General features: G+C 41.3%; 1 protein-coding gene across 12 annotated transcripts in view; it reads left to right on the forward strand.

Annotated features, from left to right (window-relative positions):
* Window positions 1–9,056, forward strand: part of LOC140557578 (ERC protein 2) — a 247,306-nt gene extending 238,250 nt beyond the window's left edge. For all 12 annotated transcript variants that reach the window (XM_072682120.1, XM_072682123.1, XM_072682127.1 and 9 more), the window contains one exon: window positions 5,657–9,056. The gene's annotated coding sequence lies outside the window, so the exon portion shown is untranslated. The remainder of the gene's footprint in view (window positions 1–5,656) is intronic.
* The last annotated feature ends 7,005 nt before the right edge of the window (window positions 9,057–16,061 follow it).

A 16,061-nucleotide genomic window follows, 5' to 3' on the forward strand; every position in this document is an offset into this window, starting at 1 on the left:
TTGAGTGATGAAGGAGACGGAGGTCCATCCTGCCCACTCAGAGAGAATGAAGTTACTTGTGCTCTCTAGGGTTCTTAGCCACGTATGGCTGTGGAATCTCTGATGATCGAATCGGCAGTCTGCTGATAGTAGGGACAACACTTAGACAGCGCAGCTGCTTCTGATGCAACATCACTGAACAGCTGGACGTACTTGAAAGTGAACGCTAACTGCCAGTTCTGTTACATCCGCTAAAAGATGCCCGCTCTGGCTAGTGTCATGCTGAGTGTTGATTAGAGAGGGAGGGCCACTACTGTAGATCAACATATGGTTATGATTATATATTGTTGCTGTCACGTAAAAAAAAACAAAAACCTGTATCTCCATCTTTCCCATTTTGATTTTGATTTCATGATAACCGGACCAATAGAAATGCTCCAAAATAACAAGCCATTTTGGAGCATTTCTATTGGTCTGTTTATCGTGACATTTTGATAAATTGTAAAAAAAAAGTTCCTGAAAGTGTTTTATTTTCCATTTTACAGGTTTTGTTTGACAGTGAAGGCATGAAAAGTGTGGAATAAAACATAGAGCATTAATGTTTGATGTTTATTACTGAATATTATTGGCAGCTGATGAGTGATGAGATAGAGTCTATCTTTATTCCCATTTATTTAGCCAGAATGAAGCTTACACTTGGTTTTAGATCAACAGGCAGCCCCAGAATTTACAACCGCTAATAAAAGAAACAGTATTATCTTCTAAATATGATGTACAAAGCCTTGCATGTATGGGCATGTAGGAGCAAACCGCACACACAATCTCCATATCCATGATATCCATACCAGAGATTTAAGATTTAGATAGCCAACACTGCTGAATGCATATCAACCAAAACAAACACAGACTAATGTACACAGGTCACACACACATTCTGGCATATGTTCGTATGCACCCCCTAACTCCCATAGTCTGCCTAAAGCCAGGACTGGTGCAGATCTCGTTTGCTGTTTCTTAGGTGCTGACAGGATCTCAAATGGACCAGATCCATCAGACGTGCCCAAGTGGAGGCCCTTTTCCATTATGACGAGACCCCAGCCTTATTTGTTGATTCTTGGGCCCCAAAATCATTAATTTCAGTTCTCCGGACAGGGAAAGAAAGCTAGAAACCTGAGAAAAGGCCGCCACTACGAATGCCCTCCCTGCCTTTGGCTTTTTGTCCACCAGTTGCATAACAAATGATGGCACCTCCGTTTAATTACACTGGGGCTGTTTATTTATTTACACCCATAATGGATGGTTCTAGAAGGGCTGGGCAATGACCAATCGCAGAGCACAACAGGAACAGGAAATGGACATTCACAGTCTTAACGGCAGTCTCGAAGAAATTCCAAAAGCTTTTTCTCTTTCTCTGTCTTTCTCTGGCTGAGAAAAAAAAAAAAAACGAAAAGTAGGAAAGAAAAGGAATAAACAGGCTTTTATTTGTTCTGTCCCCTTCTCTTCATCATCTAAGGATCTGGTGGATTTTGAAAGGCCATCAAGGACCACTGGTTATTTTGAAAGCGGTTTGCACAGTCACGGGGGCGCCTCGACACGGGCCGGCATACATCATTGTTTTTCAAACACATCGCCGGGCCAAAGAAAGGAGAGAAGGGAAAAAAGGGAGAAGAAAGCAAAGTCAGAGGAAGAGGGGATCTGTTCTGCAACTGTTCGCCCGAAGAACAGGGGACACGTTCCGAGAGAGTTTGTTCTGAAGGATGGCGAGATGTTTGTACTAATGCCAAACACATTTAGGCCTTTTTAAAATCACACAACTCTGGCATGTGGCCCATGCTGCCACAGGGACATAGCAGCCGTGCCATAAAACGAAAAACTAAAACAAGCTTGCCTAGTTACTTTTTACCCTCCTTTTCTGGGTAGGTCTCCCATTCCTACAGTCAGTGGTGTTCTGTTGCAGTGTTTCTGAAGACTAATAAATAATCAGCCATTATTCAACACTCAAGAATCCATAGATTTGGCCTCAGCCCAATTACATGTAACTAATAAATAAGTGTAGCTTTTTTTGCATGCCATGTAACACTAATGTATAATTGAGGTCATGTAATTCCATTGTTACGCATCACAAAACATGTAAATAGTATGGAAACACAGCAAGAAATCAGAAATGGAGAAATCGAGACAGCAGGGCAAAACTATTAAACTGTCCAATGCAAACTCATGGATATTCACTTAACCAAACTCATGAATGGTAATGGTTTAGCAGCCATGGCCACAGATATTTCAGCATATTTTTCAAAAGTGTGAGCTCTCAGTACTTTCAACAGATCAACTATTAATGCAAAATGTTTAAGACATTCTTCAAGGACACTCATTGATACATGCTTTTTATGGATGTGTTTCTGCACAGAGATTGACTTGAGTGGGACATTATTTCAAACATGACATCTTGGATGCAAAACCTGTTAGTAGTTATTCTTTATAATATCAATAAGCATATTAGTTTTAGCTAAGCCAAACCCTGACATACTATTTTCTCCACCATTTTTGTTCATTGTGGACAATGTTGGCCGTGCCAAGATGCTTGTATTAGAGTGTGTGAGAATAAGGCTGTGATCCCAATACTTTTTGATATGCATTATGCATTGAAGGTTTGTTCAGGCCATGTTTGTGGGCAGAGATTGACCAGAGCGGGAAACTAGCAGTTTCTAGCAGCTAGCAGTTTCTGATCTGTTCCCTCAAACTAAGCAAGTGACGCATGAGTCGACAGTAGTGTTTCAATTCTACTTCATTTTGTTTAGATTTGAGTTACTGAAATTCAACTTTGAAGGACTTTATACAATGCAACAAAGCATTATTCTCATACACAGTGTCATGCGCTGTCTGCTACCCATCAGAACATTTTAATCAATGGCATGAGATGCATTTTTGATGGATTTAAAAATGTCCTAATAGAGTATAGTTTTCCATTTTTCAGTTAAAGCCCTAGGGAATTCAAATCCACTTTTGTTTTCTAATGAGGTTAATCTTGCTCTCACTCAGTATACATGAGCAAATTATGCTGCATCAACAATGTTGTATTAACCAATGAATTATCCATATCAATTGCCAACTGGGAGGAGCTCATCTTGGGTACTGCTTATGTCAGTGGTTGCACAGGACTTCTGTGTTTTGTTCCGCCCACACAGCTATAACAAAACTACCCAATCAGCCTAACTGAACATTAGTTGGCTAGCTAACCCACCTCTCTTCCTTTCTGTCATCGATATATCAGTTTAGAAAACCTGTATTTGTACATGTGTTTGCCTGTTCATCCCTTCCGTCACTTTACCTGTCTGTTTACACCTATGTCCATTCATCCAACCAGCCATGTTAGTATTCGGTGGGTGTGTTACCTGTCTGCACATCCAGCATTAAAGTACATCTACCTGTTTCTAAAGATTCACTCATCTCTCCTTACTTCACTCCCTGGTCTGATTAGTTGTGGGTTTTTAAGGATATTTCTATCCTGCTTTTTCATCCAAATTTTGCTGGATATTTAATATAGCATGATTATAGTATTATACTGTACACTGTGTTCTCTGGGACTTTTAATCATCAGTGGCTAATCATCAAAGGATGCACTTTCAATGCACACCAAAACATCCTTGTGCCTGTTTCTTTCAGCTGGCCTGAGATCTTTAGAATCTAAAACCACAGATACACTAAACGATTGCACATTAGTCTTGCAGATGAACGCAGCTCGCAGTAACTGATCTTAGCTCATCATCTCAGATCATAAGGAGTCAGGGTGTCCTGTAACAGGCAATGGGACAGCTTTGAGTCGACGAGGAAATGCCTAATATATCTCACTAACGATTTGAGAGGCGTTTTGGCTGTGAGCGGAAACCTGACCCTATTGTTGAAGTGGAATAATTTAAAGACTTCTAGAGCGACGACTTTGATGTCAGTGACAATAAAATGGGCTTCAAAAGAGGCAGTGTAGGAAGAGGGGGGGGGAAAGCGAGATGGCGGGAATGAGAAAAGACATGAAGGAAGGCACATTAACGATATAGGCAGAGCCTGAGAGAAAGAGAGGGAGTGTGAGCGAGTGAGAGATAATAAGTGTAGTGGAGTGTGCTTGTCGGAATGTTGCTTCCTGCTGAGACCTTCTGAACTTAATTCCGCATCACAGCTGGAGGTACAACACACACACACGCATGCACATACACATACACTCACCTCTTTCCGGATCTGTCTAATTAGCTTAATGCTGGCACAGGTGCTGCAGTGCCACGGGGTCAACGGAGGCCAACGACCCGACATCAGGGGCCAGTGGGGCCGTTCCTTGCTTTCAAAAAGAGATGCCATGTCTCAATTAGGTCTTTGTGGACTATATTCTTACTGTGTATCGTACTTTGATCGGTCTGCATATCGATATTCTGTTCGTATCGCCTCATAGTCAGGCAACAACAGAAGCCGCTCTGCAACTTATACATCCAGGTTTTAACAGAACATTACATCCCTGTTCACTGTATTTCCCCGTGTGAACACACAGCCGTCACTAAAAGTGGATTGTACACTATGGGGGACTCAATTTGAGACACAGCAAGAGTTTCAGGGGACATTTCTTACAAGGGAACATTTGGGCAGCACATGGGTCTCCATCTACCCTCCTGCCCCAACATGTCACCCAGCAATGAGGCTTTTACGGCTGCAACTGAGCAGACATGCAGCCACCCTGGCCTTTCCTTGTTGTAGCCCAAATCACCCCCCCCCCCCAGTAATGAGAGAGCAGCCTGGGGGAGTTATGAAGAAAGGACCAAGGGGGGGCAAGGGCTGTCATGGGTGTTATGAGCATTGTAAGTCAAGAGTTGAGTGAGCGGGTGTGGATGTAGGTGAAATATTGGAAGTGAAAACATATTGAAATGGTGACAAAATATGGTAAGAGGCAGTTGTGACTAATATTCCCCATTGTTAGGGGTTTTCTGAGTGTATGCATGCATAGAGCAATGAGTGCATTTTGACACCGAACAGTGAAGAGAGTGATTTCAATTCAAATCCAAATGATTCTCAAGAATATTCAGCTTAGTGTAAAGGAAAAGCAAGTGGTTCATTCTACCTTTCATTTGAGTCATCTTAATTAAGAAAACAAAATAGATAAAATGCATAGAGATATGCTTTAGTAGGATATATTGAACTGAACAAATGATTCTCAATAATCTAAAATGAGCAGTTAATTAAGGGTTTGCATATAAACAAACCTAACCTGAATGGAAAGCCAGAAATTCCAAAAATCACTGCTGTGACAGCGATGGCGGGTTTGGTGGGTGACGGGTCGCTGTCTGCTCTGCCTTGTGTCTTTAAACAGTTTGCACATGAGAATAGTTGATTAAAACACTGATTACTCTGCATTCCTTTCCAACTTTTAGAAGTACAGATTTGAATTCCTGCACCACACTGCATCTAACAATAACAGCACAGCAAAGGCCGATGAAACACTGTGGGGTTCAGATGTTCTTCAAAATTTAGGCAGTACTTTTATAGGAGTAACATTTAATGCATTTCTTCAATATTAAACACAGGCACTAGAGCCGTTACACCATGTGAAGTGGCTATAGTGTATGTAAGTCATCATCTGTCATTGACTGTCACACACACTCATTTTTTTCTTTTCTTTTTTTTCTATCTCCCTCTCCAGCTCTCCGGCTAGAAAGCAGCGGGCAGAACATTATGATTGACAGCTGCTCCTCAGCATGGCAGAGTGCTCCCTCTCTCTGAAGCTCCTCATCTTCAGTTACACCACAGATGGACCTCACTGGAACTACCATTGTATTAAGCTTTCACCATAAAGCCTAAAGCAACCTTAAAACCTTATCCTTGTAGATAACACTTTTACAGCACTTCCACTGTCTGAATAATACTTCAGCGTCATCATTTTTATTAGTGTTACTCATGACTACTCCAGAGCTTTACTTGTGATACCATAGATATGTCCATGGCGTATTGCTGTCATTTTAAATATTGTGCTTGTCCTTTGCTCTGCCTTAAAGGATTTTTAATTGACAGAAGTAAAACAAGATGGTGGCTGTGTCTGAAACCTAACACGCCTGCGTCCTGCCTGCTCAAGCACTATTTATAGGCAGTAACGCATTGAAATTGCTGTTACATTTCCTGTAAAGTTGTAATGTTGGAGATATGAGTTGAATATACCTAAATGCAACATACACTCACTGAAGACTTTATTAGGCACATGTAAATCAACATATTCATGCACATATTTAATTAAACAATCCAGTGGCGAAAGTGCAGTGCATAATATCATGTAGACACAGACCGGCAGCCATTGATCTCCTGGTGTTTTAAGCACAACAGTGTCTAGAGTTTGCTCAGAATAGCCTAAAACGAAAAAAAAACATTCACATCGTCCATTCTGCAGACTGAAATGCCCTGTTGTTGAGAAAGGTCAACAGAAAACGCAATAGTTAAAGACTGGCCTTACGAATATCGGTTTCTACTGAGGTAGGCAGAGGGTAGAGTCATAATTTGGTGCCAACAGCATGAATTAATCCATCCCAACCTGCCTGGTTGAACAGTTCACACTGGTGAAGGTGGTGTAATGGTATTGGGATTGTTTTCTTAGCACACTTTGAACCTGTGAATACCAAGTAATCATTAGTTAAATACAATAGCCTATTTGAGGTTTGTTGCTGAAGCTGCACATCCCTTGATGGCCACTATTTACCCACTTTCTAATGGTTACTTCAGCATGATAATGTCCCATGCTAAAGATAACCTCAGAGTTTCATGATCAAGTCAAAAACGTTCATTGGTCTTCAGTGGGCTTCCCAAGTTAGTTAAAGTAGCTGAATGCTTTAGAAGGAGTGTTCACCAGAGTAGATCAGAATATCAAAGGGATGTTTCCATGTTGTGGAATCCATGCCATGTACAACTGGGGCTGTTTTGAGACAACGGGAGACTACTAAGTATTAGTATAGTGTTCCTCATAAAGTTGCTTAAAGTACTTAGTGATATGAACCTTAAAGTACCTTCATATCTGAGTGTTTAAGTGTTGCCTTCTACGACACAGACGCGTTCAGTTTTGGACACAGTCGTTAAGTATTTATTGAGCATAAAATGTCTAAGGCAGTTTAAAGTCCACTCCTGGATTCATCTCAGCCTTTTCTATGTAGTCTCCTCCATACCTCCATGGTAAAAGACTGTCTTAGAAGCAACAACACAGAAAACTGACTCCTCACTGCTTCCCACTTGTGGAAACATCTGCCTTCACCCAAGTCAGCATGGAGATGTGCTCAAGCTTGGGGAGAAAAAAAAAACATCTTCAACAGATATAAAAGACTCCTACTCTTCTTCAGTGCCTATGAGAGAAGCTGCCTGTATCAGTAATTCATGTGTGTGTATGTGTGTGTTTGTGTGTGTGCGTGTGTGTATAGTGCATATGTACATGTGGACTAGAATTCCATAAACAAGAACAACTACACACATCAATTGTATTATTCTTTGTTAAAGCATCAATGGTCACCTCTGTGTTTTCCTCTGACAGTGATGTGTTGTACGCTTTCCAGAGACCCCTCGAAGGAAACAGGTCTTTAACTGCTTTGTAATGAGGGCAGTGACTTCCGAAAACACTGACCAGAGCCTTGAACTTCGACCTTTGGATGTAATGTGTCTAACAGTCTATACTTGAAGCCAGAATTGGCTCTGAGGACCAGCTTGAAGATCAAGCTAAAAAGGAAGGAAATCGTGAAATACGTCATCTCGTTTTTACACACAGTGTGCCAAAAATGCTTCTCCTTTGATTCAGTCGTTCAGTCAGTTTGATTCCGTGTCTTAAGAGCAGAGCGAGTATTCAGATTGGCCTGCTCTCAAATGTGTGAATGAAATGCATCGTATGGACATCTCTGCTGGAAATGATTAACGTGTAGTTATTGTGTACATTTACATGTTTTTTCACACCTGTTACATTTCAGCAAAAAATGACAATCCTTCCTTCAGAAATGGCTACCAAAAACAGGTATACCCAAGAAGTCCTTCTACGTCCATGGGAACAAGTCCCCCCGCCAATGCTAGACTCATAGCTGATGTTACAGAAATGACAGTTACTGTTCAGCTCCAAGTTCATTTAGTTTTAAGATAAAATAGGGTTTAGGGTAATTTAGCATTGCAACAGCCCTGAGTGGTCCAGCGGAATGAGGCACTGTCACTATGACCACTATGAGGATCACTAGTTCAAATCCCAGCCATGCTGCTAGCCATCGGCAGCCGGGGCCCCGAGAGAGCACAATTGGCCTTCTCTCTAGGGAAGGTAGATGACACTTTCTCCCAACGGTCACTCCAGTGCATCAGATGCATCCGAGTCAGGTTCACAGCGCTTTCCTCAGAGTGCGCTGGTTTCCTGGTAAAGCTGCATCTGCGGCAGTTCTGAAAAAGAGGCGCTGGCTGGCTGCGCACGTGTCAGAGGAGCCTGGACTAGCTCTGCCCCCATTTTGACATTTTTCTTTGCTGAAATGGGAACCTTACTGTATCATTGTCATGTTTGAAGAGGGGTGATATTGATGTTAAACATTGTATTGCACTGTTCTTCATGCACTATTCATTCATTTAGTTTATTTTCATTAGTTTCTTTTGTATTTGTTTATCTTTTCACTTCTTTTTTTTTCGGTGTCTTGTAATATCCATTGTTTTGTACAAATTGTTAATTGCACTACTTGTAGCTTTTTGTTTAACATTAGTGTTATTTTACCTATTTTATCTTTATCTATTTGTCTGCCCACCATGTCATATGTCTGTCTTTGTTTATTTGTTTGTTTAATCAATCAGATGTTTTAGTTAAACAAAGCAATGTTGGACTGCAGGGTTTCATCCAGGTTGTTGCTACAACAGCAAGGTTTAATGTTAAATAGCTCTGTTTGTGTGTGTGTGTGTGTGTGTGTGTGTGTGTGTGTTAGTTATGTGAATAGATTATACATGTATTGTGGCCAGTGGTGTGTTTGCAAGTTTGTGAGGTATACATGCTCACAAATCTGCACGGCAAATGAGCACTCCTGACTGTTTTGCAGTGACCAGATTGTCTCTGTGCATTAAAGGTATTTTCCTCTTGTCTGGACTGGAGTGTTTTGTAGCTATGTCAGCTGCAGACACTAGCTGTGAACATTTCTGAAAGTCAAGATCATTTTAGTGCAGTCTAATACAGAACTGTGCAAATCTTTGTTTTGGGGTTGGAAATTGTTTAAAACTGTAAATCTGTATAGGCAGTATTTATGCTTATTAAACATTAGCAAGCATTAGGATAAATACTAATAAACACAGATAAAGTAAGTAAAGGAACACACATTTAAGGGTTATAGGTTAAGGGACATTTATTCTACATGTAGTCTAATAAAGTGTATTATTAATCCTATTGAAAATTAGGTGAAGTGTAAGTGGGAACAGTATATAATAGAGGAGAGCTTTAGTAATGCTTGAGCTAAACAACACATCAAACCACAATTGATTTATATTAAAGCGAGATAAGAGAGATTTGGGAATTTGGAGAAATATAAATAAATGCAAAAGAACTTGTTTGTAGCATCAGTTGTACTGCAAGTTCCTGAGTTTTCTGTTTGAAACTGCTCAACAGGTCACTTCAGTGAAGACGCGAAGATGCATGTAACAGCACTGACGCTGTGTGCCTTTGGTAAGAGCAGCTCACAGAGGCTATGATATGCACTCTTACAAATCTTAAATATGCCCCCCCCCCAAAATTGCCACCAGTTATGCCAACCATATTTTTTACCATATTTCTGTTTATTTATAACTCTGTTTTCAATGCCAAAAACTCAAATTCAGAATTAATGGATTTTTTTCAGCTACCAGCTATGAAATCTGTTCTAGTAATGTTCTAGTGATCTTCTGACTCGTCATTTTGCCAAGATGCCATAAGCTTAAAGTGATATTGTCTAGTCATATGTTACCATTGATTATTTCAATTCAAGATATCTAATTCAAGATTTATGAATTCAGTCTGGGTAATATGCATTCAGATCTCTGAAATACAGTTTCAGAATTTTTAAATTAGGTTTTTACTAGTAAGAGTAATGCTATTTATATCTAAAACTAGACTCTGCGAGGTTAGCCGGGAGACTGTAGCCAGGTTGGCTTTAGCCTAGTACCTGCTCACTCTTGAGTCTACTAGTCAAAAATAATGCTTTTCCTCTTGCTAGAGGGCTCGGTGCATGGGAATTTTGGGGCAAAATAAAGGCTGCTATGTAACAGTTCTGGGGTTTGATTTTGGCCTGTTGTACAGCTGTTTTAGTCATGCCGGATTCAACAGTCAACAGTTTGAGGCCTTCTATTGTGTGTGTAGCTCTACCCTGAGGCAATCCAGTTTGTTTTCAAGGCAGTGGTTGTTCTAGGGATAGAAAAGATGATAAAACCCACTCACTTTTAGGCTAACATGGATACCTGCTTACTTCCCTAGCTTTTGCTTCATTGCACAGCACTCTTGAGGTCTTTTTCTGCGGACGGGAACAGGAAAAGCCATAGTCGTGAAGGTTTGTTTGCATAGCAGCACATATTCTGATAACTAGTAGAGTCTGGCCTTGGCATGTCTCACTGACATTTTGTCATGGTTGGCAGACTATCACCTGAAACAACCCTGGCAAGAGTTGCTGCACCCGTGGAACTTCAGGTCCTCAGAGATCTTGCCATCTGTTTTGAGAACTCCTTGGTCATTCCATCTGCAGAAGCACAAAGCCTTGGTGTAGAAGGGTGACAAAGTATCATTCTTGTGTTGCAAATTTGACTTAGTCGTGCAGATTTCTCTACAGCATCCTAAGAATTCAACCCATAATCTCTAGAGAGGCCACCCAGATGCTTGTTTAGTTCCTTGTCATTTCAAACCTGACTACTGCAACTCCCTCTTGGCTGGTCTTCTCTACACTGGCTTACTGTAGCTGCCTGTATTAGTTTCAATACCCTGACCACCCCTCAAAATGTGTGGAAGAAAAGCATCTAAAGTTTTTTTTCTGCTCTGGCACAAAAGTAGGGGAATGAACTTCCCCTTTGTGTCTGAACAGTAGAGTTGCTTGCCGCCTTCAAATACTGAAGGAAGACCCATCTTTTTCAAATACATAAGAAAAACGTCTGCTAGTGGACTGGGGGCATGTGCATTTTGAGGGCACATATAAAGGTTGTTATGTAAAAGTTTGGGGTTTAATATTGCCTGTTGTACAGCCAGATTGTCTTTTTAATTAAGAGACGACAATTTGACACTTGTCCCGAACATACTGAATTCTCATTATTCATTTACATTTACATTTATTGCATTTAGCACACTCTCTTACCCAGAGCAACTTATATGATTACATGCTCATTCCCTGTGAATATCCAAAGCTAGCATTGGTAGACTCCAAATTCAAGATACTTGCTTGCAAGCAATACACAATTCCCAGAACCTGCATGTAAAGCATAACATGTGGAGAAGGACAAGACATATTAAGTGTCAAAAAAGCTTTACTAGATGTTAGTGCTCTGTCAAGTGACTAATAAGTGTTTGCACTTCTCTCCCAGGACAGAAAAATCTGGAAGCTTTTCTTTCATGCATCCTGTGAAGCACAAAGGGTACCTGATTCATGGTATGAATGGTATGGTTTGAACACTGCCATCAGGTAAGAAGGAGCTGGAGCATTTTGACTTTGTAGCCTAGCATCAGGGTTTTATATATGATGCAGGCTGCTACTGGAAGCCAGTGAAGCATACGCAGCAAGACGTGTTTGAGCTGCTACGTTCTGGATCAGTTGCAGGGGCCTGATGGCACACATAAGAAAACCAGCCTGTAGGGGTGCTTCCAGGGATTGTAGGCCCTATGAAAAGATATTAAACTGGGCCCCACAACAGTTCTGCCAAAATCAATTAATACATTTTTAATGTCCTTGTCAGTTTCAGGCCCTTAGAATCATCCTTAAAATCTTTTCTTATGCCCTGCCAGCCAGGAGTGAGTTGCAGTAGTCAAGACCTGAGACAACAAAAGACTGAACAAGCATGTGGTTGGCCTCCCTAGAGTAAAATGGTCTAATTCTCTGAATATTGTAGAGGAGAAATCTGCATGACCATGTCAGGTTTGCGAAATGAGCCGAGAACGATGACTAGATATCGCCAACTACGTAAGGCTATGTGTGTAAGTAGATTCAGTAGAGTAATAAAGGAGTTCTCAAAGGAACGAAGAGATCACTATAAAGACCTGTTTCTCTTGAGTTTTAGGTGATGGGACATCCACAATGAGATGTTGGTTAGACATTCTGAGATCTAAGCCGAGACCTGTGTCAGAAGGAGGAAAAGAAAGAATGACTTGAGTGTCATCAGCGTTACTAGGAAAAGCCATGTGAGGAGATGTGAGCGGGTGTAACGTGAGAACAGAAGAGGACCCAGCACTGAGCCTTGTGGGATATCAGTGAAAGGTTTGCATGGAGCAAATATAGAACTCCTCCATGATACCTGACAGGAAGGCTTTCTTTTATTCCACTCAGTTAATGATGCCAAAGTCAGAAAGGATGGTCAGAATGATCTTGTGATTGACTGTGTCAAAGAATCAGGTTAAGAAGATTTAGCTTTTGTGGAGTATGCCAGTTTGAAGCCAGACTGGTTAGTGCTGCTTCTGGGGGAAAATAGAATGACAGTGGGTTATAGACTGCACAAAAGAGCGATACCAGTCTGTAGTTCTTCATGTTGATGTTGTCAAGATTGGGCTTTTTAGGATGGGCACCACTTTAGCAATCTTAAATGCTGATAGTAGAAGTGTTGCTAACAGAGGCAAAAGAAAAGGAGTGGCAGATCTTGTTGACCTTTTGTTTAAAGAAGGGAACAAATCCTCTGCATTAAAAAAGGCAGGAGGAGGAGTGAAAAGAAGGTACTAAAGAGCTTGCATGGATTTGATGCTGAGGTATCAAGCTTCAAGCAAAAATGACATTGCTGCAATAATGTTCTCAGAGAATGTGGAAAGGAGTGAAGCTGTGACTTTTTCCTCTGTCTCTTACCCATTCTTAGTTCTCCTTTGTTGTTACACAGGACATCTGTCAGCATAACAACCTGCGCAACAACCTACAAGATCAGCTATGTCAAGCTAAATACAGTTCTTAATAGTAACATACGACTAGTCAAAATGACATTAAGGATATATTGTACTGGCAATATGACTACTCAAACTGGATTCATAGGAAGAAATGTAGATCTGATATTATTACTAGTAACAGTCCATGGTTGATAAATTGAAATAAAATCTACTAGGGAAAACTGGATTACAGAGATCTTTAATTTGAGCTTTTCTGCAGTAGATGTTCGACATTATAAACACTGTGTTATCACTGTTATATCTTATCTATGTTACAAGAACAGGTAAGTATTCCTTAAGAAAGAAAAACACAGGACTTACACTCATGTTACACTCAAGTGTGCTTGCAGGCACCTATGCGAACATGTGTGCATGAAGCACACACACTTTCACAGATATGCAGAAGTGGTTGATCATTGTAGGGTTTGGAGTCCCAAGAAACTCGTCTTCTACGCTTCATTCATAGCCGTTCTGTGAGCTACGCACCCCCACCCTGTCCTCCCACTGGTTGGGTATCCAGACAGACCTTCTTTTAATCAATGATTGACGTCTGGAAAACTTCTCAAATCCAAGTTGATAGTTCTAACTTCTAATGTGTTTTTTATGGGTTGTATCACATTATATTTGCATATATGTATTCTCTACTGTCACAGTATTCTTATGCAGTGCAGCTTTAATGTGCATTTATACAATTTGTACATCATATTGTAGATGTTTATTTTTGTTTTTTTTAAGAAAATAAACCTTTACATCTCGGATAAAGTGCCTCAAACAGCATTTCTTAGGTGGCCTTAGACATTTTGGATAGTTTTATACATTAAGTGTCATACATTGCATGCATCACACAGTCTGTATATCTTTCACTGGCTGACAGTGTAAGAACTCTTTGAAACCCCCCTCCCCTCCTTCCCTTCTTTCCCTTCTCTCTCTCTCTCTCTCTCTCTCTCTCTCATAAACTCATCCAGATGTTGCCCAACTTTGCACCCACAGGATGGGGGTAGTATTCAGCAGGATAGCAGCGGGTGGGGGTGCATTGGGCTGTGGGTTGGTGTGTGGTGGTGGCCAGAAGGAGGTAGGTATGGTTTGGAGGTGGTTGGAGGGCATTTTGATTAGTGGGAGGAGGTTACGAGTGTGTGTGTGTTTGTGCGCGTGGCTCTAGGGGGTAAGGAAGTAGGGCAGAGGGTGTATTTGGGCTGGCGGTCGGAGCTTGTTGCTCGTTTTCCTGAGCCTCTGTGGTGTGCCGTGGAAGGCCAGGGGATTTGTATGGCATTGCTGAAGATGAGTGAAGGGGGTTGGAGATGCTATAAATGGAGGGACATGCTAGCTTACTGGATGTCCCACAGCCGAGAGGGGGGCTTGGGAATTGAGGTGGAGATGGAAGAAGGATGTAGTGTGGAGTTTGTGGTTGGCTGTAGGGGCTCAATAACTGTTTCCTCTTTCATGGCAGGAGACAACAATTGACCGATCATCTAACATCTCTATATCTGCAACATACAGCTGCGGCTGAGGATGAATTCCATATCTGATTCATTCTCCAGGGTCTAGAGTCACCCTTGTAATTTGTCTATGCATGCTAAATGTATTTGTAAAATGACTTGGAAGAGAATACTAACTGTCATTTGCTATGTCAGCACTATGCACATTCTGGCTAGCATCATGCTCAGTGACTGAGGGAAAGGGAAGGCCATCCTACCTACCCAGAGAGCTAGGCCAGTTATGCACTCTGGGACTTCCAGCCACAGATGGCTTGGACATCACTGGAGATCAAATCGGCCATCTCCCAATGGCCAGCGCTCAGACAGTCCACTTTAAGAGGTATAGTATCCACCATTTTCACAAGAATGCTATTTTTTAAAATGTGATGACTTTGATTACTTCTGGGACAACTTGGAAGTGAAGCTGAAAGTACACCATAGGTTAATGTGGCACAAATCTGGACACAAAGCTATGTCTGATACTGCACCCTATTCACTATATAGTTCACTACTTGGGGGTTTCACCAAGTTGTAGTGGTGTCCGAAAACATAGTGCAGAATGTTCAGTGCACCCAAAATGCACCGCAATAAGTAATGTACACATGTTTTCACATGTAGGGGAAAGTAAATAGAGCTCAGTTCCAGACACATCTTGTGAGAAATCTCATAATGGGTGCTATCTGAGATTAGCAGAGCTCCGTTTGCATTACGTTTAGGTCTGTTTATGCTTCCCTGGCCGTTCTGTCCATGCGTACTACAAAGCGTCATGGAGCACAGGAATAAGGTGCATGATGAACCACAACTAATGGCAACTAATACACTTTGTTGACTGATTATCGCAGCCCTAGTGCATTATATAAGCCTACTACTCTTTCATGTTCATGTGGCCTTCCATCTGAGGCAGAATATAGCTTGTTTATTTTTTAGCCACTCTCCCTCGATCCCTCACCCAAACACACATTTTACTGCTTGCTTGCGCGCTCTCTTTCCCCTACTGTCATGCTGTATGAATACATGATAAGAGGGAGTGTTTTGACCCAGTGCTTCGAGACAAACACTCCTCACAGGCTCGTCACAATCTCCTCGGCATCTCCTATCTCTTTGGCATATTCCCACAAAACGCAGACACACAACACAAAGCGGTCAGGAGCAATCTAAACAATATCACACACCATAAAAAGGCCTGGCTACTCAATGGAACTCATTCAGAAAGACGAGTTACCTGCTTTCTTTGCACACCAAGCAAGGCCTTACACGCAGAGATGGTTGTTTCCAAAGCCAAGTACAGTGGGATACTTGCACACTGTAAATATATGCACATTCAGAGCTCCTGTATGATATTCAGTGCTTTCTCAAAGACCCATTGTGTCCTGAATGGAGGAATTCCGGACATACCTGAATAGCCAGTGATAAAAACGCAGCATACTATCACAGGTCACACACACACACACACACACACACACACACCTGAAGTTTGGATTGGAATTAAGTGAGTTTTTACAATTTCTGCATTTTCAATAGTT

The sequence above is a fragment of the Salminus brasiliensis genome, chromosome 6, assembly GCF_030463535.1.
Source record: "Salminus brasiliensis chromosome 6, fSalBra1.hap2, whole genome shotgun sequence".
NCBI lineage: Eukaryota > Metazoa > Chordata > Actinopteri > Characiformes > Bryconidae > Salminus > Salminus brasiliensis.